At 37.9% G+C, this 23,030-nt stretch overlaps 1 long non-coding RNA gene across 1 annotated transcript; it reads right to left on the reverse strand.

The window, feature by feature from the left end:
- Positions 1-10,073: 10,073 nt before the first annotated feature.
- On the reverse strand, positions 10,074-22,324 carry LOC119514536. The gene is made up of 4 exons (XR_005212849.1): positions 22,308-22,324; positions 17,266-17,406; positions 10,898-10,986; positions 10,074-10,279 (listed from the first exon to the last, which is right to left on the reverse strand). It is a non-coding gene; the product is annotated as an uncharacterized LOC119514536 (long non-coding RNA).
- Positions 22,325-23,030: the final 706 nt, after the last annotated feature.

Raw genomic sequence — 23,030 nt, forward strand, 5'->3', positions numbered from 1 at the left:
ATAAATGGGATTAGTATGGTATGAGACACGTCTGATCAGACACCCAGGGTAGTGAATCTCCCTGGCAACGTGGAATATGACTCCCATGGAGGAATGTACACCTGGCATCGTGGGATGGAGAACATCTTCTTGACCAAAAGAGGGATGTGAAAGGAAATGAAATAAGCTTCAGTGGCAGAGAGATTCCAAAAGGAGCCGAGAGGTCACTCTGGTGGGCACTCTTATGCACAATATAGACAACCCTTTTTAGGTTCTGATGAATTGGGGTAGCTGGTGGTGGATACCTGAAACTATCAAACTACAACCCAGAACCCATGAATCTCAAAGACAGTTGTATAAAAATGTAGCTTATGAGGGGTGACAATGGGATTGGGAAAGCCATAAGGACCACACTCCCCTTTGTCTAGTTTATGGATGGATGAGTAGAAAAATAGGGGAAGGAAACAAACAAACAGACAAAGGCACCCAGTGTTCTTTTTTACTTTAATTGCTCTTTTTCACTTTAATTATTATTCTTGTTATTTTTGTGCGTGTGGTAATGAAAGTGTCAGGGATTGATTTTGGTGATGAATGTACGACTATGTAATGGTACTGTAACAATCGAATGTATGATTTGTTTTGTATGACTGCATGGTATGTGAATATATCTCAATAAAATGAATATTAAAAAAAGAAGATATGAAAAACATATGGTATGAGACAAAGTAGGATTATGAGAATTTACTCTTGGTCACATAACTAAAAAGAAACCTATCCAGCCTTAGATTACCTGGAATTCCAAATGCCAACATGTTTCCTCTATAACACATAATGTGAATTAGGTGTTTAACTTTCTACTTTAGCAAATAGATAGTTGAGGATTATACTCCAAGCAGATGACTTGTTTTTGTTTTATTTTCATGATAAAACTGAGAAAAGTTCCAGGAAGAACTGGAATTGATACTGAACTTCTATAGTTAGAAGGCAGTATAACCCTTGGGCACACATCCAACATTGGCCTAAATGAGAGAAGTGATGCTACTGAAATCCAGTGTCTGTACATTTACCCATTTGATATGTTATCTTACATACTGATATTAGAAAGGTAAACCAAATTGCATTTCTGTGTTTTCTTTTCAAGAAAAAAAAACAAACACTGCAACTCATATGAAAGCTGTAACATTTTAAAATCAATTTTAAGCAATTTAGTTTAAGCTTGGTTATTTGGCTTGTTTCTATATTTAACAACTTTGTTAAACAATGTGGCAAATTCCCAGTTTGTTTCAGCATAGCAACTCTATCTAAATTTAGGAAGAGGACTCAATAAGTTTACAAGAATAAAAACCCACAACAAAATCTTAAAAAGGGTATTATCTTTCCTCATTTGTTGCTTTATCCATTGTTTATGTTATCAACTTTTTGTATCAGATATTATAACTAACGGTGTTTGGCGCTTTCTAAATCAATTAAACATCAGTCCATAAGAAAACACACTGAAATATGTTTCAAAATTCATATTTATTTAAAAAATTCACTAACTTGGTCACTTGAACTTTTAATTTTACAGAACAATTTATATTTACTTTAAAATTTCACTGCCTCTGTCACTTAAATTCATTTTACAAAGTATACATTTTCCAGAACAATAAAAATACATGTTTTTTAAAAAAAATTCTGGATTCAGAAAAAAAATCAAAAGAGCAACTCTTAAGTGAACAGAAATTTTTAAAAATTCGAGAGTAATCACAAAAGCAAATATCGTGCTGCTGTTTTATAATTGACTCACTTTTCCCAGCTTAAGCTCAACATCTTTGCATTTATTTAAGCTAAGACAAAAGTAAGAAAAATGTCATTGGAAAGTTGACAGAAATTGAAAACAATCTGGTTATCATACTGTAGTACTTTAAACAAGCCCTATAAAAGGTTAATTTTATTTATTTAACAACATTAAAAAAATGAAACTCTTTCTTTCTCTCCTTCCTTCCTTTCTCTTCTTTCTTTCTTGGTCTGTTGCTTGTGGGGAGGGGGGGGGTCTTTTTTTCTTCCTTTTCTTTCTTTCTTTCTTTTTTCTTTCTTTCTTTTCTTTCTTTCTTTCTCTTTCTTTCTTTCTTTCTTTCTTTCTTTCTTTCTTTCTTTCTTTCTTTTTCTTTCTTTCTTTCTACCTACCTACCTACTTATTACTACCTATCCTCCATCATCTGACGGAATGATCTTCTGTTGTCAAATATCTCTGTCAATGTAGTCAACCCTACTTTGCCCGTACTTGCTCTTCTTCTCCTGGATGAAGAACCATTCCTATTTTGAGGTAAAATTAATGCATGGTTCCAAGAATAATTGGTAGCTTATATCTGAGACAATGCATAATAATAAATCTACAAAAATATTCTCCTTACAAAACAGCATTGGCTTAAACAGAAACATGGGGTATTTGGAGCTTTAAGGTTCTTTTAGGAGGAGGTTCTATTTCATTGAGGAGTCAAGTTAATAATCAAAATATTCTAGCTTCTGTTCCTTGGACAGTGCCAGGAAAACCTGCAAGGGACAAAAGGAATAGAGAGGAATCTTATGCTGTCTTCAGGAGTGCCAAGTAAAGGGGAAGAAGATGATTTATTAACCCAATAATCTTTCATCCTTTTCTAAAATCACTAGAAATAAGCCTACCTGCTCCAGGATGAACTGAGGCTCTATGCCTCCAGGTCAAGGTTCATATATGTTTACATCCAGATAGCCTGAAAAATCAGCATGGAGTGCAAATAATAAATAACCAAAGCATCTTAAAGAAACAATGTTTTAGTTGCCTGGCTGCTAAAACAAATACCGTGCAATGGTTTGGCTTAACAATAGGAATTTATTGACTCACTGTTTTGAGGCTAGGGGAAGTTCAAAATTGAGGCATCAGCAAGGCATTCCAGAGCTAGCAGCTGGAAATCCTTGGTTCTTGGTTTTCCGTCACATGGTGATGCACATGGCAGCATCTTCTCCTTTCTCTTCTGGGTTCCGTTGACTTCCAGCCTCTGGATAGCTCCCTGTGGCTTCTGCTTCTGGGTCTATTTTCCTTTGCTTATAAGGATTTCAGCAATATGGGTTTAAGGCCCACCCTCATTCAGTTTGGGTACACCTTAATGAATAAAATCTTCAAAGGTCCTATTTACAAATGGATTCACACCTACAGGAAAGGGGGTTGGGACCTGAATAGGCCTTTTGTGGGGGACATGATTCAATCCCCAACTAACAGGGTAAGGCAATAAACATTCACGGGTTGGATTTGTCATAGAGTTAAAGTATACCAGCCCATTTGCTTATGTTTGAGAAAATAAAGTGTTTTTATATTGTGCAGTATATGACATCAGAACTTAAAAAGAAGGAAACGATACTGAGAAGACTGCTTGTCCTGTACTTAGACCAGGTTTTGCAGAATTAGCACAATAGCAGGAAGCTGTGGAAGGATATTTTGAAGAGGGAAGCATCAGAAGATTGTGGAGAAAGACATCTGTGTTTTTTGAGGGAGGAGATATCCTTGTAGATCCCTTTTCAGAAGCCACTGTGGTTTTCTCCTAATTGGATTGAAAAGCCTTCTCATTGACCAAAATACACTGAGGAGGGTAGCTGGAGCGCCAGTAAGAGCCTAGCAGACTGGACATAGGCCACTGACAGCCCCAGGACAGTATTGCCACAGTGACAACCTGGGGAGGGGGGTGAATGACCATGTGACCCTTGGCCAGGAGAAGATGAGGTGGGCCAGCTAGTGATTTTTGATGAGCTGCATGACGCTCAAATTCTCCTGACAGCACTTGAGGCACCCTTATATTCACTGCTCAGAGATGCACAGAATTGATAGTTTATGCCTAGCTTAACCAGTTACACAGAGTGACTTCAACACATGACCAGTTAGGCATAAAAGACTCTGCTGTAAGCTTTCCCCTGGGCTTTCCGGAAACCAATATTCCTGTACATATCTTAGAGGTCAATAATTCAAACTTAGAGCTTATTCTGAGAAAGGATCCTGGGAAGATACTTCTGGAAGTTTCTCAGGCCCCTGATGCTAGCTTAGACTTCATTTCTCTGCCACCATTAATAAGAGGAAATGTATATCAATGGGATTTGAAGTTGGTACATCCAGGGCTGGCAGAGTCACTGAATTATGGCTTGTGATACAATCTATAAAGGGGAGGGACACAGCACCCAAAGGGAGTTGGGTGGAAATCTGTTTCATTGGAGTATGGTCCCTGTCCAGCTGATAATTACCAAAAAGATTATGTAGGGGGGAGAATGAAGAGACTATCAAAACATGGGGACATTCAGTCAGAGTTAAGCCACTTTCTGAACCAGTATAAAGAACTCTCTCTTGAACCCTTACTGCAATGGATTTTGCACATGGGTGATTAAAAGAGCTATTTTCCTTGCATTTGATACAGCCAAATGGAAGGGAATGCTTGGTCCTACTCAAGACTGTCAGTTACAGCTGCTTTTGCATAAATGTGCATAAATGGGCAAGCCTCCAATATGTTAAACTGGGCAAATATAGGGTTATATAAAATACCTTGGAAAAGGGAACTATACAATTCCACCCATAGATACTAGATGGAATACTGCTCCTGAGACTGCTGAAATGCTGAGAATGTAAGCAACTTTAGACTTGTTAAATGATAATACTAAAATGTCCCCTAATTCTGTGCTTTGAACCCAAGCAAGGGTTGATGTTATGATAAAAGGGGCTCCACCTGCTTAGCTTCCTTATGGGAATTTATTGCTAGGTGGACAGAATGACATGAAGGGAGCTGTTGCAAACCTTCTCACCCTGCTACCAAAAATCTCGCTGAACAGTGGAGGGAAAGTAATAGAAATACTCAGAAGAAAGGAAACAAGAAGGGAAGCTGTGGGGAAAAAAGTCTTGGAACAATTAACTGGGTATAGTTTTCAGGTGGTTCATTTAACATGGCATCAAAATGGAGGACATAGAGAGAGTAGCAACTAAAATTGTAATGGATAACTTAAATAGAGGAAGTGTTCTAGCCATTCCACCAATGCCTCAAACTCTAAAAGGACCATGACAGGTTCGCTTAATTTGTCCTGGCCTTGATGAAGTTTTTATAATTTGATGATTACCCAAAAGAGGTATCTAGGCCCTTTCAGAGTCAGTGCTAATTAAAATAGTGCAAGATAAAGGATAAGATTATGATCCTGAGTGATGGGAGAACCAGGTTCTCTTGGCACAGCATCCAGGGTGAGCATGGTATGGGCAAAATGGCTTGGGGGTGGTGACAGCTGTTTATCTGGATTGCTGGACACTGGTGTACAACGTATAGTCAAACCTAAACCTGCTAATGAAAAGTTAAAGAACAATATAATTAAATTGGAGGTATGGTGATGCAACTGTAAAAGGCTTACAAGGGAAAATATAACTCAAAGTAGTAACTTAGAAATAAAACTTCCAACCAATGCATATTGTTGACCCTAGTAACTCCTATGAATGAACCCTTGGAATAATTTTAATGTTGCTTTGTCTTTTGATTTCTGTTAACAAGTTATATCTCTTACAAATGACCCCTTGTGAAAGGTAAAATGCTGGCTTCCAAGCTCTTCTGAATGCAAATAGAGAACTTTGTTCAACAACAGAGCCACAAATTATTGTGCAACTCTTGCTTGATGACCTATTGAGAATGTTTCTTGGATAAAAAGGACATAAATATATGCAGTGTACCTGTCTTGGCATAGTATCGTGTCCTAATGCTTGTAGATAACATTTTTGTGGGGGGATGGCAATAATCAAGGCAAAATAAATTTTTGGCAAACTGTAACCAATGTCAGTTTAGAGGTGACTTGGTGAACTCAAATGCATGTTACTGGTAGCCCCAGTGTCCACTGAGGTTGCTGTGGGAACTCTTTGATATACTTAAACTAAAGTACCTTTTTGGGTGATGACTACCCATAAAATATTACCCTAGGATGCTCAACATTTCTGGATCAAAATATATTCTTAAACTATACACAAGCAATAAGTGTTCAATGCCAACAAGTTTGGTGAATATGCCAACACTGGTGAAAGCAATCACAAATGGTAGATGAAATTGGCATAGGTCTAGAAGCACAAGCTGAATCTGCCTTTAATGAAGGGAAATATGCTGATGTTATCCCAGGAAGAAAGAGAAAGATAGTACACATCCTGAACAGATAACACAGCTTTAGAAAAATGAGTTAAAAAAAAAAAACCCTCAAAATATAGTTAGACAGCACGTAGGGAATAAAATGGGAAGGAGCATGCCATGCTGACCCAAGAGAGGCTGAAAAATCAGCTCATCCACATGGAAGCAGAGATAGCATAAGGACTTTGACCTGAGATCTTGGAAGAGAGAGCAAAAGGGATTAACCCTCAAACTTATGAAAATTTACAGAAGGAGACTATAATTTGCTTTGATGTGCTCCAACTACCAAGACCTCATACATAAACTACTAGAGCAGTTACTTGGAAATGGAAATCTGTTAAACCTGAGTAGGGTTTTACTGCTAGGGAGAAATGGGCATTATTTAGAGAGAAGATTCATTGAGAACCTGTGTCAGCACGACTTTATGTTAGGAAACAAAACGTACAAATACACCTGCAGGAAACTTGGAATCCAGACTTGGTTTATACCCCAATCCATGACAATGTTTGGTATATGGGAATGGGCTTCTTTTGTTGGGAAGGTTGAGAAAATACTGTTATAATGCTAATTGGTTTATTTTCTTAACGATCTTAGTCTCACTCATAATGTAACCACTATTTGTTACAATACTGATGTAATTGGTAAGATTAATTTTAACAAAACCTATAAAATATTGGTAGCAATGATCAAATACATAACAAAATTCAGGAAGCTGATAGGCTTGAGGAAAAACGAGATTTAGCTAATAATCAATAAACTAGTTCAATGAATCTATCTATTGCTACTTCACATAAACTTCAAATTTTAGCAGTATTAAAATGTTTCTTTAAATCAGAGATCAACAAAACTTTTCTGTTAAGGACCTGATAATTTGTATTTTAGCTTTCGTGTGTGCCACAATCTCGGTCACGTGCTTCTTTTGTTTTTTTCAGTCCTCTGAAAAGGTGAAAAATATTCTTGGCTTGCAGGTCATACAAAAACTATGGGACATAGTTTGCCTGTGCTGTTTTAAACAAAACTTCCAGTTCACTGAATGATACACATATTTAGGACTTTGGCATTTGTCCTTTCGTTTTTTCTGTTCTGTAAGTGGTGTGAACGATGCAGGAGAAAGAATGGCAAGAAGTGATTGATAACTAAGAAAGCTTGGCCAAGAGACAGGGTGGTATACTCTGTAAGAAGCATCATCTTCCAGCTGGACTGGGACAGTTCTGAGTTTATTTCCACAGATGTTTGGAAATTGGGTCCTGATCCTTGGCCAAGATAAGGACAAGGTGGGCCAGCTGGTGTTTTACAATGTGCTTTTTAAAGGTGGAAAATCCCCTAGTGGACCCAGGGTTAGTTTATCTACACTGCGTAGGAATATATGGATTAATCACTTATGCTGGTTGAAATGATTCCATAATCTGGCTTGACTAAGTGACCAGTACACAAAACCATGCTGCAAACTTTTTGTCCAGGCTCTCCTGACATCAAATGTCTTGCACATATCTTGCTGGTTCATAACCCAGAGAGGAAGCATACACTGTGTGACTGTTAAAGGACCTTTGGGAGCTGCCTTCAGGCACTTGATTTTTGCTTATGTTTGTTTCTTCTGCTGTGCCATACCCTTGACCTTTATTAAATCCTTATGTAAGGAGTCCTTTCAGATAGCTGACACTGTGCAATCTGCAATTTTTTTTTTAACATCTGATCCAAAGACATCACAGAAAATGAAAATTTTAGCACAATATCCCTCATGAACATAGACAAAAAATTCTAACTAAATATACCAAATCAGATACAGGTAATACCTCAGCCAAACTGGGTTCACTCCAAATGCAAGGTTGGTTGGCATTTAAAAAGTAATCAATTTAATTAACTGTATTAACAATATCATTATTTCAATAAACAGTGAAAAATCATTTGATAAAATTCTTCACCCATTCATAATAAAAACTCTCAACAAACTAAGAAACTGTTTGATATGATAAAGGATATCTATAAAAATCCATACAGCTAATATCACTCAGTGGTGAAACATTGAATATTTTACCCTGTGACTGGGAATAAGAAAATGATATCCACAATCAGTCCAGTTATTCATCATTGTACTGAAGGTCTTAGCAATGTCAAAAAAGGCAGAAAAACAGAAATAAATGACATAGTAATTAGAAACAAGAAAGTAAGACTATCATTTGGAGAATATCTTCATAACTTTGGGATAAGCAAAGTATTTTTAAAACATACCAGCACTAACCATAAATTAAGAAATTCTGTTTATTGAAAGGACCCTTTAAGAGAGTAAACATGCAAACCACAAGAGAAAATATTCACAGCATTTATCCATTGCAGGTATATCCAACATAGGACTTGCATTCATAATATATGTGAGATTCCACAAATCAATAACCAAAAGGCAAATAACTTGATCAAGTGCTGAGCAGGCACTTGATGCAAAAACTTTTCCAAATAGCCAATAAACACATGAAAAGATGTTCAACATTGTTAGTCATCAGGGAAATGTGTGAAATTAAAATCACAAGATACCCCTGTACACCCACCAGAATGCCTGATAACAAATAGATGGGTGATTACGGGAAGACAGAATTCTCACATATAGATGATATGATTGTAAAGTTGCACAATTGCTTTGTATAACTGTTTGATAGTATCTACTATAGATAAATAAAATGCCTACTCTATGACCCCACAATTGCACTCCTAGGCAAATACACAATAGAAATGGGTACTTATCTCCACCAAAAGAGGTACAAAGGTGTTCATAGCAGAGTTACTCATATTAGCCAGAATGCATGGATTACTACGCAGCAACAGATAAGAATGATCTGCTGCCATATGGGTGAATTTCACAGACATAATGTTATGCAAAACAAGCTAGACACTAATGAGGTGTGACATGCAGAGATAGAGGCTGGGACTGGGGGTCAGTTGGGGAGGGGGTTTCTGCTCAGCCAAGTGCCTCTGTCTGAGCTGCCATTGTATTTCCCCAGCACCTGTTCACCCTCTCCACCACATCAAGAACCATTTCAGCCTTTCTGAGTAAAATTATAACATGACAACTAAAACTTTAAAATGTTACAATTGAAAAAAAAAACTAAAAAAAGAAAAAGTGTAATTGTAAAGCACTGTAGTGGAATTCTAATGTTATAGTTCTCTCACAGAAACATGGAATATTTGGACTGAAACCCCTTCCTGTGGGAAGAGTGTCCACTTCACCAAGGGATCAAGTTCCTCCTCAAAATCTTCCAGCTCCTGCTCCTTGGAGAGCTCCAGGAAAACCTGGAAGGGGAGAAAGGTATAATGAAGCGAGTGCTCCAAATGAGTGCAAAGAATATGCACGTATTACACATTTATATTATATGAATGATATATATATTATATGAATGATATATATATGACTCACCTGCTCCAGAGCAGACTGAGGGAGGTCCAAGCTCTGTTTAACTGCAGAAGGGTGAACACATAAGTGTTCATATGTTTTAAATCTGGATGGGTTACTGCATCATCATAGGGTACAAGTTGCAAATGCAAACAACTATTAAAAGAACAGTAAGACATAAACATTGATGGACTGAGCACATCTCACAGCTAAACTATAAAAACATGTTTGCTTAGGTTTAGGAGGAAAAGCATTTGTGTTGTGTTTCCAGGTTGTGCAATATTTGTGATCTGTATTTGAAGGGAGGAAAAAACGCTGAGAAGTTTCCTTGCCTGCACGTGAACCAGTGCTATAGTGCACTCAGCACAGTGGCAGGAAGCTGTGAGAGGAAGAGACATTTTGAAGAGGGAAACATACGAGGATTGTAGAGAGAGATGTCTGTGGTTTTCAAGGGAGCAAGTATCCTCGTAGACCCCTTTCCAGAAGCCATTGCAGTTTCCACTGATCAGGTTAAAAACACTTCTCATTTACCAATAATCCAAGAAGGACATTAAGAGCCACATAGGAGCCCAGCAGACTGCAATATGCCACTGACAGTCCCAGGCCAGTACTGCCACAGTGACAATTTGGGGAGAGAGGCAGATTACCATGTGATCCAGAAAGTTGGGGTGCTCATGTCAGCCAGAGAGTGGAGAGAAGATGCATCACTGTCACTGCAGAAGCTGTCATCAGGACAGAAGACGCTCTTCTAGAACCAGGGGACCTGAGTCTCTTCCTTGGGGCAGGTAATAAGCAAGCAGAGAGAGGACAGCAGTGACTGAAAACAGCACAGGAAGGGAGTTCAGACGAGTACAGTTCAGAGCAGCAGAATTAATGGGCTAGAGTAGGAAGGGGGGAAAAAAAAACCCTGTGCCTGGGGGAACTGACACAAAATGCTCTGTTGTCAAGTCCAGCCAATCAAAGGTGAGTATTTTATTCATAAGGATTAGACAGGAGGTCTGCTTCTTGATCTAGAGCCTGGACCAATGAAACAATATGTAATACAAGGGGATATAGTTTAAATACAATGTTTTGGGTGTGTATATATCTCCTTCAATATATAGTATATGTTGTCTTACCTTTTGTCATATATATGCCAAAAACATGCAAATATACTAGGCAGAAGTGAAAACAATCAGTTGCCCTCCACACCTATATACATGTGGACACACACGTGCACGTGCAGACACATGCAGAACCTCCTCTTATCCTTGGTTTTGTGCTTCTGACATTCAAATAGAGGTTTTAACTCTTAGATTTAGTATGTTATAGCCCAATTTAATTCATCACCTGGACAGGTTATTTTAAGTCTTGAAATTATCTGCTGCTTCCCAGGGTCCCATTTCAAACTTACCTCTTTTACCTGTCTTTAATTTGAAGAAAGCCTGTGATAAAGGTCACACATCCTCCATGAGAATATTTATGGACCATCAGAGAGGAGAACTGTTGGGGAAGTCACAGGCACACACTCAGCGCTCAGCAGCCGTTGCCCAGTCCTCTCCTGGCCTCGCAACCCTTTTCTACTGTATGCAGATTCAGGCTGTTCCCATTCAACAGCCTGGGAGAGATGTTGGGTCTAATGAAAACGCCTGACAATACTTTGAACACAGAAACCAGGAACAAACAACCCCAGATGCGTATCAGGGCAGGAAATCTCTGTGGCAGGACCCCCTCCCTCTGAGGTTGTATAAATGCTCAACATTCGGGCAGCACAGGGTCTCTCCTCTCCAACAGGTAGCGGGGCGTGCGGAGCTGCCATCCACCAGCCCTGACCCGAGCAGACGGCCTCCCCTGGAGACCAGCCGTGATAGAATCTCTCCCCCTGCTTTTTTGGACCTTTTGTGCTGTGTAAGTAGTAAGCAGTCATTTGCTGAAAGTTTCTGTTACGCCTGAGCCTGTGTTTCCACAATGTACCGTGTAACAACTTGCCCCACATGTACTCAGGAAGAGAGTCGAGTGAGGCTAGTCTCTGGGTTTTCAGGTTACCTCTTATGGCTCATCTAACTCTACTGAAAACATCTTCAGTATTTCTTTTCATAAATAAGAGTCTGTTGGTGTGGCAAAAAAGCCTAGAATGAATCAACCATAATTAAAATAAGCTAATTTCCAAGCAGGAGGGTTAGGAGAGGAGAGCAAGACCCAGACGCTTGAGTATCTCAAGATCCCCGGAGGGCAGTGAGCAGGGCCATCCAAGAGGCATTTCGAGACTGGCCTTTGGCACCATCCCCACACCCAACCAGGAATTCAGTTCCTCACAGCATCTTATCATTTCCTAAAATTTCCTCTCCTCACCCCAGTCAAACTGCTTTCCTGATTAGGGTAAAGTGAATGAGTTTCTGATAGGCAACTGAGCATCTTCAGGAATTCAGCACCAAATTCCGTTCAGGAGTGTCCAATATTCATCATTTATTACTCAGATAAATATTTTTCTATTCGTCATTCACAAATAATCAGAATGAATTAGATCCCATTTCATAGCATTTAACTTCTTGTATTTATGGGGCAATAACCCCCACTCATGATGTTTATTTATTATTATGTCCTTATGATGCATTCAAATTCAGTAAAAGGCTGCACAGGTTACTTTTGTATTATAATCTGCTGGAAAAATTTATACCTCTTCTTGCTATTTTGAGTTTCAATTTCTCTTGTTTATCTGATTTTTTTTCTCCAACTCTTAATCCATTACCTTCTGAAACAATTCTAGGTGTAAAATTTCTGAATTACTTTCCTAAGTATGGTGTCATCCATGAGCTTTTATACAAAATTGGAAATACTTATAGATTTTGAATTTAAAAAAAACATTTACATCCAGTTTGGCTATCAGTCAGCTCCGTCACATGACCTAACTTGTTTATACATTTATTTCCTATTAACAAAGATACTACTAAATACTATATATCAAATTCATTGGAAAAGCCAGTACCCTACTTTGCTTTACTCAAATTATTCAGTGCAAGAGCAGTATCTACTTTTAAAGGTCTCTGGGAGGACTGGATAAGATAACACAAGACCAGGACAGCATTCGTTCACAACTCATGATACATCAGCTTCTAAGTGAGCTCTCTCTTCTCTAGCATACTTCCTGGAGTCTCTTACAAATAATCTCTTTATTTTAGGTTTTCTTTTGGGATGAAAGTGCCCCCCAGTATCTACAAAACAAGACAACTATTAGGAAAAAGTTGACATTTGGTACAAGATGAAAACAGCTACTATCTTGACCACTTCTGCTGAGCAGCCTCAGGAAAAGCTGCAGAATCTTGGGCATAGATGGGCTCCCTTTGAGGGGAGGGGTCTTCTCCTATGTTTGAGAAGATATGCTTTGTCAAATTTGTTCTTCAGGGTTGGATGGAACCAATACATCTAGTAACAGGAGTAATAAGAGGACAAGAGAAAAAAAAAGAAATAAATTGAAGAAAATATTCAAGTTGCTGGGTCTCCTGTAAATATAGTCCTATCATTGTCAGATCAGGAAGCAGCAGTCCCAGCAGGTTCCCCATAAGCTGACACTCTTAACAGCAAACTTGCTTTCCTCTGGGCATAAGGTGTGGTGGTCAGGGGTTGGCTCTGGACAGGCACCCGCCACAGCATTGCAGACACTATGATGGTCAGGTGGTCACACTGAGCCTGGCCTCTGCCATGCAGTGGGTCAGGAGCGGAGCCCTCTCTGTGTTTCCAAAGGTGGTCCAGATCAGCTGCCTTATCAAAAGGATGTTTGCAATTAAAGGAGGTCTTCTAATTAACTGAAATAGTGGAAGAAAGAAACTCCAAATGTCAGAAATATGAAACAGTTAGCAAATCCAGACTGCAAGAGAGGGATGCTGGCAGGCTGAGGACAGGTAAATCAGGTTAGAGAAGAAAAACTGGAAATGTAAATTGGAGGAAGGATGTGAAAAAATTTTATTTAGTAGAAGTTTGCATGACAGAAGACTTTTGAGCAAGAGACAATTATTTATAAGAAGGCAGAGGGAAGGTGAGTAGAGAGAGACCAAGCTGGACTACAGAATTGTCAGGCCCTGCCAGGAAGAAGGGAAACACATGGAAATGTACAAATAAGAGCATTCAGAAGCCCAAACTTCACAGCTTACTGAAAACTCTATCCTCAAGTTAATTACAAGAATCATTGTATTATGGCACTAAAAGTATTGGGGTCATATGCATATCTATAAGGTAAAACAAACAAAAGAAATACTGAGAGTATCGGGCTCAGAAAAGTCTATTTTTCCATCAATGAGAATTGGATATAAAATAATATCAGGGCCCCACCCCAATAAAGATGGTGGAATGAAATGCTTCAGGGATCCATTCCCATCCAGACACTTTGAACAACCAGCAAGAACTGGCAGAAATGTCTTTCTCAAACTTACAGGAAACAGTTAAAGGACTGCAGTAACAGGATGAGTGCCCAATCAAGAAAAAGTCTCCTTAAAAGTGGTAGGATCATGTGGCCCCTCTCCCACCCCTAAGCAGTTCATGAGGAACCAGCCTGTGCTCCCAATGCAGATCCCTGGTCTTGTTTCCAGAGGGAGAAAAGTATCCTTCGTGCACATACTGGGAGCATGTATTTCTGACCCTTTCTGTCTGGTGGTGGCCCAAAGGACTTTCTGTTCTAGAACTTTCCCTGAATGTAGAAGGCAGTTCACAGAGCTCTGCTACAGAATGCTATGAGTGAGCACTCAAGTCATGTTGCCTGGGACAGTATAAAGCTGGCTGTAGGATATATAGTGCAGTGCTTGGGATTGTGAGGAAATGGTTTCCTAGAGAAGAGGGGACATTTGAAACTGTATAAACAGAGGAGTTTCTAGGGTCATATGTGCATGCCCAAGACAAGATGAATATGCAGAAAGGATCAGGGAGGCCCCTATGCTTTGGCCTGGAGCTATTCTCTAAGCTCATTGTATGGATAAGCCCTGAAGGAGAGCACTCATACAGGTCAATCTGCAAAGAATGAGAAGGGTGTTTTCTTTTTCTCTCCTTCTCCTCCTCCTCCTCTTCCTCCTCTACCACCTTCCTCCTCCTCCTCTGCCTCCACCTCCTCTTCTTCTTCTTCTCTTCTTCTCCTCCTCCTCCTCCTCCTCCTTCTCCTTCTTCTTCTCTCTCATCAGCTCCTGGCATTCAAGGAAAGCTGGATACGAAGTTAAAGAACAGACACCTCAGAGTCTAAATTCTATTGATAACATGTTAAAATAACAAAATATCCAGATTTCAACAAAAGGTTATAAAACACACAAAAACAGGATATGATTGCCCAGGGAGAGGAGAAGATTAAAGCATTAGAAACTATCAATATAAATGACCAGGCCTGGGACACATCAGACAAAGATTTCTTTAAAAATGGCCCTAATTGTATTAAAAAAATTAAAGGACAGCATGGACAAGAATTGAAGTAAATCAGGAAAATGATAGATGAATATAAAGAGAATATCAATAGAGATGGAAATTATGAAAAGGAACCAAAATACCTGAAGAACATAGTAACAGAAATTTAAAATTCCCTAGAGAGGTTCAACAACAGATTTTAGCTGGTAGAAGAAAAATCAGAGAACTCAAAGATAAGACTGTTGAAATCATTCAGTCTGAGGAGCAGAAAGAAGAAAGAATGAAGAAAAGTGAACAGAGCCTGACACACCTGTGAGACACCATTAAGCTTACCAATGTACACATTGTTGAAGTCCCAGAAGAAGAGAGAATGGAGGGGATATAATATTTAAAGAAATAATGGCTGAAAACTTCCCAAATCTAACAAAAGACATGAATATACATTCCCAAGATACTCAGTGAACTCCAACCAGGTAAACCCAAATAGATCTACACCACAGCATATTATAATCAAGTTCTCTAACGCCAAAGATAGAGATTTCTGAAGCTGCAAGAGAGAAGCAACGTGTCATGCATTCAGTAAGTTAAGTGCTGATTTCTCATCAGAAACCATGGAGACAAGAAGGCAGTGAGATGACATATTTAAAGTGAAAGTAAAAACAAAATGCTGACCAAGAAGTCTATATCCAGCAAAACTGTCTTTCAAAAATGAGGGAGAGATTAAGATATTCTTCGATAAACAGAAGTTGAGGGAGTTTGTTGCCATTAGACTGGCCCTACAAGAGATGCTCAAGAGTTTTTCAGGTTGAAAGGAAATGACAATAGACAATAGAATGAAATTGCATGAAGATTTCTAGTGAGGGCAAATATAAATGCCAGTACTATTGTATTTTAGGCTGGCAACTGCATGTTTTACTTCCTGCAAGATCTGAAAGGCAAATGCATAAAATGTAATGATAAATCAGTGATTTTGGACTCAAAGTATAGGCATGTAATTTGTGACAAGAACTACACAAAGGTCGGGGGATGGAGGAGTTTAGGAACACAATTTGCATATACTATTGAAGTTAAGTTGGTGTCAAAGCAAATGAGGTTTTATAGATTTAGGATTTTAAATTTAAGCCCCATGGAAACTACAAAAACATCAGAGATTATGCAAACTCGCCAAGATAGAAATAATAGTTTTCCAGGGGAGAGAAGCAGGGGGAATGAGGAGTTGGTACATAAAGGGTGTAGGATTTCTGTTTGGACTAAAGGGAAAGTTTTAGTAATGGAAGGTGGTGAGGATACTTCAATATTGTGAATTGATTAATCCTATTGAATGGTATGCTTGGGAATGATTGAAATAGAAAAGTTTATATTGTACATACATTCTCACAATTTAAATAAAGCAACTAAAGAGACAATGACAATGCAATGCATGATCCTTGATGGGATCTCACCATGGAAGAGAAAAGGCTCTAAGGGACATTACAGAGACATATGAAAATATTGGAAAATAGCCTGTAAGCTTTACATCAATGTTAAATTTATTGAACTTGATAACTGCACTCCAGGTGATTACATGCGTGACTATCCTTGTTCTTAGGAAATGTACATGGCAGTATTAAGCATTCAAGGAGCATAATGTATACAGCCTACACTCAAGTGTTCAGAAAATAGATAGATAAAGAGAATGATAGGACAAATGTTGAAAATGTTAAAATTGGTGAATCTTGGTATCTGGAGGAGTAGGATATATTGGCGTTCTCTTTATGAGATTTGTATTATTTTTGTTACTGTCTTGTAAGTTTGGCAGTCTTTCAAAACTAAAAGTTTTTAAAAATTTAAAAAGTAATAATAGGTAAGTGGTTTTGTTGTTTTGTGTGGTTTTTTTTCTGTTTTTTTTTTTTTTTTTTTTTTTTGCAAAATATTAGTTCCTAATGATATGTAAGGTGTTTACTAAAGAAAAGAACTAAAACAGTTTTAAGGAGAAGAGTTCTCTCTCAAAGCTTATATTCTGCATTGCTTTTCCAAGGAGCCCCATTCACTCTTTCTCTTTATTCTAGGTTCTGTAATAACCCAGGGGGGGGGGGGAAAGGAGGTCAGAAAATGAACACACTAAATGAAGTGTGTGCAAAGGTAGCACTTTATGTTGAAAAATCAAGTACCCCTAATCCATCCATTTTGCCATTATGGCTGAAATATGACAATAAATTCCTTCATCATTATCAGAATGGTCACCACTTGACTTCATCCACACAACTTTATTTTGTTATTCCTCCTCTGCCACAGGTGTTATACAGACAGATTTGTCCAGAAAGGAGAGGGAACGCCATACCCACATAGTGTTTCCAGTCCCTATTTATATAGTAAACAAATATTTGGTAATAAAATAAATGCAGTTTGTAATTGTTGACTTACTGGAAATATTCAGGATGCTGATGAGGATAATCACAGGGAAGTGACTTTAAAAAGGGTGATTAGAGAGAGCTTGTCAACTGAGGAGCTATTTCATCAGAAGAGCCAGAAGCAGCAGCCTTGGAAAAGTCCAGAGGAAAGAAACTGTAGGCAGACAAAGAGCAAGAGTAAAAGCCCTGCAGTGTTGAGAATTTGTGAATTTATTCTGCAACATAGGGCCCAAATTGCTTTAATCAACTAATGAGTAACACATTTCTGTAGGTTGTAACATCTTTATAAATTTGCCCTGGGTATTGTTAGATGACATGTTATTTAACTAGCTCCACCTACTTGTCCTGTACTCATTTTTGTATCTCCAGTTATTGCCTTAATGGTTATACTTCTACCCACTCCATTATATCTTAAAACCTCACCTCAAAAAAAAAAAAAGATACATTAAAAATAATAGAAAAATTATTGTTAGAAGTTTCACTATGTGACAAGCTTGCTATGTGTTTTATGAATAGTATCTTACTTAATTGTCATAACAACACTAAGTGGTTGTTCTCACAATCCCTTCTCTACAGATTTGGGGATGGAAACTATCAGAGATGCAACTTCACTCGGATGGGGAGTGGCAAAGGCAGCCTTGGAGGCCAGCTGCGTTGCAAGGAAGGAGGCACAAGTCAACCAAGTAGCCTTGCCTCACACGCCTTGGCCAAGCTTTCAGAATATATTAGCATGGTGCCAGTCAGCTCCCTTTTGAAGAGTAGTGACCATTAAGTAATTCAATCATGTTAATTAAAAGGAAAGATTGTAGTCTCAGTGCTTCTTTTTAACAGAAAGCTTGTGTTTTTAATGTAGATGTGACTATGTCCCTATTCATAGGGAAAACAAAAGAAACAAACAAGGCTACCCTGCATGTTAAACAAAAGATAGTATTAGATTCTGAGTGTGCAGAATTCTTCAGTTCAAGGATTCTGAAGTTTTTGAGGAAGGCCTTGAGCCAAAAGTGGAGGAGCCTCTCTGTTTAACCTTTTCTAACCTAGAAAGAGATATTTCTTGTTGCTACTTTCTTTTGTCTCCTGGAAAATAACTGTTTCTTCCCGTCTATGTATTCCTTGCATAGATAGCTGGCGGTAAAGGCTGGCTTCTATAAAAGACAAGTAAATCATACTAGGGAACAATTTTTAGCACACATAAATACACATATACACATGCATACACACAGACATACACACACACACACACACGTGTGTATATTTACTTTTTTAATTTTTTAGGAAGTAATTCAGCTTGTTCTTAGTATTTCCACTGTGCTCTCGCTAGCTGTCTTAGGTTATTCATGCTATAATCTCTGTGATCTCATTACTGTCTAATAAACAGTTGTTTTGAAACCCCAGAGCTTTCCTTTCATTTACATGGAAGCATAGAAAGAAATAAACAGTTGTTTTGTTTTCAATAATGTTTAAAATATTTTTGAAAGACCATCTAACTTTAAATTTTATCTAGAGCTCATTATTTAGAATTTGATAATATTTTCTTCCAAAATAAAAAATATCTACAATATTTTTTATGATTATGGATGAATTGTTGGCTTAAAAAAAGGGGATTAGAAGACTTGCTTTCTCATCTCACAACTAAATGCTGTGATCCGTGAAAGGGATGATTTGCTTTTAAAAAAAGTAAAACCGTATATAAGAAACAAAGTATAACAAAAACTGTATAATTACAGACATTAATCATTTGCCTTGTCATGCCTTATGCAGCAGGACATTTTGAATAGAATTATAGTGGCGGATAAGTGACAATGTCATTTTGAGAACAATCATTCAGAGTAAAGAAAAAGTAATGAAGTATTTTAAACGTAGATGCCATGAGCTCTTTAAAAGACAAAAACAGTTCAAGTTTTGTGATGGTTAATTTCACATATCAACTTGGCCAGGTTATGGTGTCCAGCTGTTTGGACTGGCCTGATTGTTACGGTGAGGGTACATTATAGATGGATTTAAATCATTAGTTAGTTGATTGCATCTATGACTGATTATATCTACAATCAACAAAGGAAACTTAAATGAGTTGGAAGTCTTAAAGAATGAGGATTTCAGCAGTCAGAAAGGAGAAATTCTCTCTTTCCTATAGCCAGCCCACTTTTCCTGGGGATTTACAACTTGAAGCCTGCCCTATGGAATTTGGACTTCCTAATCCCCCATGGTCACATAAGGTGATTCCAATAATAATAATAAAATAAAATAAAATAAAAATAAATCATCTCTTCACACACACACACACACACACACACATACATATATATACACACATATATATAATCTCCTGTTCGTTTCGTTTCTCTGGAGGACCCTGACCAATACAAGCTTTTTAAACAAGAAATGAAAAAACCAGTGAAGCATCATATCAGGTAAGTTGATTGCATTGGTTAAAGAAACCCACACAATAGCTGAGAGACTAATAAATCCCTATACAGTTAACATTACTGAATGCCGGCTGCATGAAAAGACAGTAAACAAAATCACAGAAGTACAATTCAGCAATTCTTCAAATAAAAGTTTTTGCTGCGAACCTGAAAGTTGAGTTTATATTTCATTGGCTGAATTAACTTTTGCCCTACAAATAGACAAAGCTGCAGATGGAGGCCCGCTTTGCTGCTTGGCATATATTCATCTAGTATCAGCACCAGTATATCAGAGAACCAGATCTGTTTTTAAGGAGAATGTTTGGCAACAGACCCAAGTGTTGCTGAAACATTCAAAGTGTTCAATAAGGTTTTTGAATCTCATGGTTTAACCCAGAACAATTGTGTCAATATTTGCAGCAATGGTGCCAAAGCGTAGGGGGGAGGGGGAGGGAGGGTAAAACTGCTGGCACCTTAGTGCCACCAGCATTCAAAATCCACCAGTAATCAGTGAATTCTTCACCACCATGCATTTGCTGAAAAAAAATTTAAAAGCCTGTTTCATTTAAGAATAAAATTTAAAAGAATAATATTTTTTGAAAGTTCGATTCTTGAATTCTTGAATGATAAAATAGAGTATGCAGCAGGTATTTCTACTGTATACTAAAGAATGATGGTTGATGGTTGTTTCCAGGGAAAACACTTGTGCAATTGTTTGAGTTGTGAGCTGGAGTAGGTGCTTTGTAAATTAAACTTCATTTTATTTCAAAGAAAAAATGACAAACCATGGTTATTCAGACTTTGGAATTTGGTAGCAGTTTCTCTTAAGTAAATGAAGTGAGACAACTCCCTTCCAGGGAAACAGCCGATACAATCTATTGCCTATGATACAATTAAAATCATTGCTTCTCAACTCACTTTCCTTCTCCTTACTAGGGAAACATTATTTTTCAATCTTGATCGTCAACTTAATACCCATAGTATGGCAAAGAAATTTTATATCACAGCTTATGAGATAATTACTCTGGGAACCATAATTTTGACACCAATATCGGACAATATGAAAATTTTTATGGAGATGATGGGCCAGAATATTTGAAATCAGGACTGTCACAGAAAATTCTAGCTAGGTGTTTGAGCTTTCCACTAAGCACAGGTATTTCTTAGGAATATATGTCTGTTTGACTCTTTTTCCATTCCAGCTCATCCATTCATAAACAGAATATTATTCACTCTCATCTCTCTTGCCCTGGTCGTCTTCCCCCATACTGATCTTAGATGGCTTCTTAAAGGTCTGCTTTCATGCTGGCACTCTCCCTCTCAAATAAATGAAACAGTTGAAGGTGACACTGTTGTGGTGGTAGGGTAACTGTCCCAGTTTTCTAGGTACTTACGTGTTTCCTAGGATGTGGGACTTTCACTGCTAAGGCTGGGAAAGTCCCAGACAAACCAGGACAGCTGGGAACCCCAAAGATGAGAGAGCCACAAAGGGATTAAAATGCTTTGGATTGTGTTCTTGCATCTTATATAAAAAGTCTCTGCTTTCAAAACCCTTTGGTACCTGGATTTAGTTTCCTTTTCTATTACAATCTGACCGAAATTGTCCATTGTCTACCAGCCAGGCTTCACTCCTCCAGAAAAAGGGCACAGTTACTGCTGTTTTTGACCTGTTGCTTCTTGGATCGACAACATTCCTCCAACTGGCATTTACACAAACCGATATCTGTTCAAACCAAACCTGCTCCACATAACGTTGCCCAGTGCTCTACTGTACTGTGTCATAGAGTGCACTTAATTTTAAATATTTCAGGTTTGGTAATGATGTTTCCTCCACTGGATCGTAATCATCATAGGTCAGATAGCCTGATTTCTGTGTATTATCTTATGGCTCATATCTCATGATATCCTAGCAAATGGCATACCCTTCTTAATTGACTGATTTTTATTCATACAATGTCTAAAGTATTTAACATTGAAACAGAATACTAAATAAATTTGACTTTTCCAAACCCAAAGATAGAGTCCTTTCTAATTGTTTTTTTGTTTGTTTGTTTGTTTGTTTTACAAATTTGCATTCCAGACATAAAAAGTCAAAAAACAGAAGTTGATAAAATGAAAGAAAGTCTAGGGATAAAGAGAGATATTCACAACTAGAAATACTAAAAGATAATCATTTTAACATCAAACGTCATTTAGAAACTTTTGATTTTCTAAAATATAGATATTTGGCAAAATCATTACAAATTTCAAGGGCAACCTATTTGGCTAATCACAAAAAAAACAAATTTGTTCCATTCCTTCTAGAGAAGTGGTATGAGTATATTTATGTTTTATTAAAGATAGTTACATTTTATTAAAGTACATTTATATTAAATTGAACATTGAAATTATTTATATTTAGGTAATACCATTACCTCCAAGAGTTACATATTGTTCTTTGAATTTGGGGCTGCATATTATCTCGTCAGTTGATTGTTGTAAAAAATGGTTCTAGTTTCAGAAACATTGTATTTGTGTGGGATTCAGATGTATAAAAATACCTTTATTAAATTTTCCAAGTATGTTTCAAAGTATATTCAAGGAAGCATAATTGTTGAATACAGTTAAGATATCCCTCCAATGCAATGATATTTAAATGTGAATGTATTCTTACCATTAGGAATACCAGGAATGCATGGTCACTCCCTGATTCTTCAGAAGGGCCATCATAATATGCACTCATCTGCAAAAGAAAGACAACGATTAAATGCAAGATTTTCTGATTTGTGAAGTTTATCCAAATAAAGATAATTTTGCCCATTGAGCAGCCCTGTCAACATTCCCCCTGATTTCTCCATGAGCATCAGGCAAGTGCCAATTCCCAAACAAGCGGTGAGGGGTTGTTTTCCTTTCTGCTGATGCCTATGATCCATCGTGCTTTTATTTGAAGCTCTGGGATTTAGCAATTACAGATCAGCGGTGAGAAATCCTGAGGATGTGTGCTGGCACAATGCCAAACAGGGAGGGACAACGGGATCATCCTCTGCACACAGAGTTTCTCCTTTCTGTGCCTTCTGCTCCTCTTGGTGCTGCCCCTTCCCCCATATCAGCACAGGCCTAGAGTCATCAAGTGACCTTCCATGTCTCATTCTCAGACAGGAGAGGCCAAGCTCCTTCTCCTAAAATAGGTGCTCTTAACCAGGGATTTATGGGGATTTACAGTATATGCATACTTCTCTAAGGAGAGGATACACACCTTTTACCTGATTCTCCAAGGTTTTCCATGACCCAAGAACTTCTTACGAACAGGTAAAGTGCTGTTCAAGTCATTTCCCTTCTTTCTTTTTTAGAATCTTCACATTTCTAGGCATTCATTTTTCAAAGTGCATAGTCTCCT

This window comes from Choloepus didactylus, chromosome 18 (genome assembly GCF_015220235.1).
Source record: "Choloepus didactylus isolate mChoDid1 chromosome 18, mChoDid1.pri, whole genome shotgun sequence".
In the NCBI taxonomy this organism is placed as follows: domain Eukaryota; kingdom Metazoa; phylum Chordata; class Mammalia; order Pilosa; family Megalonychidae; genus Choloepus; species Choloepus didactylus.